Source organism: Gastrolobium bilobum, unplaced genomic scaffold (assembly GCF_033153095.1).
Source record: "Gastrolobium bilobum isolate Gb01-03AN ecotype WA unplaced genomic scaffold, APGP_CSIRO_Gbil_v1 utg15312, whole genome shotgun sequence".
NCBI classification, from domain to species: domain Eukaryota; kingdom Viridiplantae; phylum Streptophyta; class Magnoliopsida; order Fabales; family Fabaceae; genus Gastrolobium; species Gastrolobium bilobum.
The window spans coordinates 110,290-114,369 of NW_026900152.1; the positions used below are offsets into that span (position 1 = coordinate 110,290).

Sequence of the window (4,080 nt, forward strand, 5' to 3'; positions counted from 1 at the left end):
GGTGTGGTTCGAGGATGAACTAGGCGGAAACTGGTGGGCATGTAACATCTCGGGCGCTAACGAGGACGGAGAATGATCGCTGGTGCGAAAGGGCATGGACAAAGAGCGGCTCCTGGCAGGCTTCCAGCGCCGGGGGTACATGAATGAATCGAATCAACACCCGAAAGAGAGGGATTCCAGAGACTGTGCTGGTATGGGACAGTACAATTGAGAATAGTTTATAAGAATTAATTGGTACTACCTATACTAACAAGATGCATCTACTTTTCGGTAGCCCGGAATGGAAGAACTCCATAGTTAAGCGTGCTTGACTTGGGGCAATTCTGGGATGGGTGACCTCCTGGAAAGTTTTCCCGGGAAGTGTGCGAGTGAGGAAAAAACACACTTAAAAGTCTCGTGTTGGTATGTGAGGATAGTCATTTATTCTTGAAGCGGCCGAGCGTTACAAGTGCACTCTAGCTACAATGTTTTCTCATACTTTTACAAATCAATCCTTATTTTTATTTTTATTATTCATCACAAAAATTCCAAAAATACGTTCTTGCTTTTATTTCTATTTTTAATCACATCAACAATATTTGTCACACCTATTTGAACTTTTCCCATCTTAAAAGGAACATTTATTTGATATTTGATCTCAATCCCTGTGGAGACGATACTTTTCTTATCACTGTATTACTTGTGTGATCGGTACATTTGCCGGTGAGCATCAAGTTTGTGGTGCCGTTGCTGGGGAATGGCGTTTCTTATATCATATAATCTTGATCTTTAAGATTGGATTTTGTGAATACTTTTATTTTATTTTATTTTTATTTTTATTTGAAAAGTGCTACTAATCTCTTTTCTGAGTTGTATGCGAGGCAAAACTGCAGAATTCCCATTTGATTCTGAGATTACAAAGAATGAAAAGAGAAATAGAAAACTCGCTCGGAAGAAGCTTGCATTCAACGAGTTAAAGACTCTTCCTGAAGAACCACAAATCATGGCCGAAAATAATGATGCAGACAATCCATTCATGGATATTGTCCTTACTCCAGCATTTAACAGGCCTAACTCGAGCATTGTTCAGCCTATTATTGCTAACAACACTTGGGAGCTCAAGTCTTCTAACATTCAATTGGTGGAGAGAGCTCAGTTTGGAGGAGAGAAGAATGAAGATCCTCACAGATTCATAGATAGATTCCTGATGATCTGTGATTCAACCAAACATCCTCAAGTGTCCAATGATGCAATCCAGTTGCGATTGTTTCCCTTTGCTGTTAAGGGAAAGGCTCTTAGTTGGTTGGAAAGACATCCTGCACTCAGCATTCCTACATGGGTTGATTTATCTCAGACGTTCTTTGCTGAGTTCTTCTCGATGGAGAGATTCAATCAGATGGTGAATGATATCACCAATTTCACTCAATCAGAGGGTGAATCTATGTGTGCAGCATGGAACAGATTCAAGGATTTAATGAGGAGGTGTCCTCATTATAACTTGTCTGCTGGTAATCAAGTGAAAATCTTCTTTAATGGCTGTAAACCTGAGGTTCAGATGGTGTTGAATGGTGCAACATGTGGCACTATTAAATCGTTGAGGGCAAATGAGACTCTTGAGCTGATTGAAAGAATGGCTGCAAATGAAAATGAAGGTTTGTCATCCAAGCCTAAGAGAGGTATCCTTCAGCTGGAAGGTAATGATGTGGTGCTAGCTGAAAACAAATTATTATCTCAGCAAATAGCAAACTTGACTTCAAGGCTTGACAAGATGCAACTTTCTAGTATTCAGGCTCAAGCTGCTGCTGTTGTATATGAATATTGCAAGGACAATCATAAGTCTAATGAATGTCCTTCTTTGATGGCTTCTGATTCTCCGCAACAAATGCAAGTGAATGGCATCTGGTATGATCAGAGACCTCAACAACAAAATGTTCAACGAGGTCAGAATTTTTCTGCTGGAGGTAGTAATTATCAACGGAGGATTCAAGGCACTGGTCTTGATTTCGCATCAAACAACTATCTGCAGCCTCCACCAATCCAAACCAAGGAACCTTCTGATTTGGAGAGGTTAGTTGGACAAATGGCTCAACATTCCGACGCCTTCATGGAAGAGACTAGGGCCAATACCAAAAATACAAATGCATATATCAGAAATTTGGAGAATCAGATTGGCCAACTGGCTAAGCAAATTGCTGATAGAACTCCAGGTACCTTCCTTAGTAATACAATTACTAATCCAAAAGAAGATTGTATGGCTATCATAACTCGAAGTGGTAAAGTGGTGGCAGCTCCAGAAAGGCCAAACATAAATGTAGGAGCTGAAGAGAAGTTTAAGGAGGTTAAGGAGCCAGAAAAAGAATTGGTAATTCCTTCTACTGTTGAGAAGCCTCTTCAGAAAGGTGAAGAAGAAGAGAAATCGTTTGTTGCTGAAAAGAAGAAATTTGTGTTGAGTCCTGAATATGTGAGAGCCATGGCACCTTATCCTGAAAGATTCAAGAAAGATGCTCAGAAGCATCAATATGCCAGATTTCTTGATATCTTCAAAAAGTTGCATGTTAATATACCCTTTCCTGAAGCCTTGGCTAATATGCCTAATTATGCCAAGTTTATGAAGGACCTTTTGTCAAGAAAACACAAGTTACAAGAATGCCAAACAGTGACACTCACTGAGGAGTGTAGTGCGATAATATAGAAGAAGTTTCCTCCTAAGCGTCATGATCCAGGGAGTTTTAATATTCCTATTGCCATTGGTAACACAAATGTTGGCAAAGCTTTGTGTGATCTTGGGGAAAGTATAAATTTGAGGCCTTTGTCAGTGTATAAATCTTTGGGGATATCTGACCTCAAACCTACTATGGTTTCCTTGCAACTTGCTGACAAATCTTTAAGGAAACCCAGTGGTATAATTGAAGATGTCCTTGTGAAAGTGGACAAGTTCATCTTTCCAGCAGATTTTGTAGTGTTGGACATGGAAGGGGGAACTGAAATGCCTCTTTTGCTGGGTAGACCTTTCTTGGCCACTGCTCGGGCCATGATTGATGTTGAAAATGGAAAGCTTGAGTTAAGGATGAATGATGAGACCATTACCATCAACGTCTTTGATTCTATGAAACAATCTTCTGACAAAGGCGATTGTTTTAGTCTTGATGTTCTAGAGCAAGCAGTGAAAGAAGAAATAACTTCTAGTCAAGAGCTTGATGAAGAACTTGAAGTGCGTGATATTGTTCCTTTGAAGGAAGAAAAGAATATGGCGTTGGAGGTTCTTGAAAAAAAGACGATGACAAAGACGATGGTGCCCCTAAAGTGGAGTTGAAGGAGCTTCCTGAAACTCTTAAATACACATTCTTGGGTGATGAGGAGACTTACCCTGTTATCATTAATAAGGGATCGTCTTTTGAGCAAGAAAGAAGGTTGATTGAAGTGCTGAAGGAACATAAGACTGCCATAGGGTGGTCTATCTCTGATTTGGAAGGTATAGATCCTTCTTTCTGTACCCACAAAATTGACATGGAGGATGATGTCAAACATGTGAGGAAACCTCAAAGGAGGCGTAATCCTACAATGAAGAAGGTAATGAGAAAGGAAGTGGTGAAACTCTTTGATACCGGTTGGAGGATGTGTGCGGGTTACCGGAGGTTGAAGGCCGCCAAAAGGAGAATTTGTGAAAAGAGACACCGAGACTCTATCTCTCAGAGAAAACAATACTTCAAAGAGTTCTTCACATGGCTTCATGGTTGGAATCAAATCTAGGAATGGTGGTCTCATGCACCGATGCATCCAGTACCACCAGATCCTCCATTTGCTGAGTTATCCCATGCTGCTGAGGGGGATAACATGGAGGATTGATTATATCTCCTTGCTGTCGGAGATTTCTTATATATTATTTTAGTTTATGTTTTTGATACTTTTGCTGTTTTATTATGACCATAGATTGATGTTAGGGTCATTTAGCTGATTTGAGTTGGTATATTTCCCAAACACTCTGATGTTTTATTGTGCGCATTATAGTTTATCCTATATGCTGTTGTTTGTTCCATGGTGCAGGTTTTTCATCCATCTTTTGGTTTGACTATTGCTGGGGACAACAATTCTTTAAATCTG

At 40.0% G+C, this 4,080-nt stretch overlaps 1 non-coding gene across 1 annotated transcript; it reads right to left on the reverse strand.

Annotated features, from left to right (window-relative positions):
* Nucleotides 1–1,373: 1,373 nt before the first annotated feature.
* Nucleotides 1,374–1,479, reverse strand: LOC133295523 (small nucleolar RNA R71). Its single transcript, XR_009749354.1, has one exon. It is a non-coding gene; the product is annotated as a small nucleolar RNA R71 (small nucleolar RNA).
* Between the last annotated feature and the right edge of the window lie 2,601 nt (nt 1,480–4,080).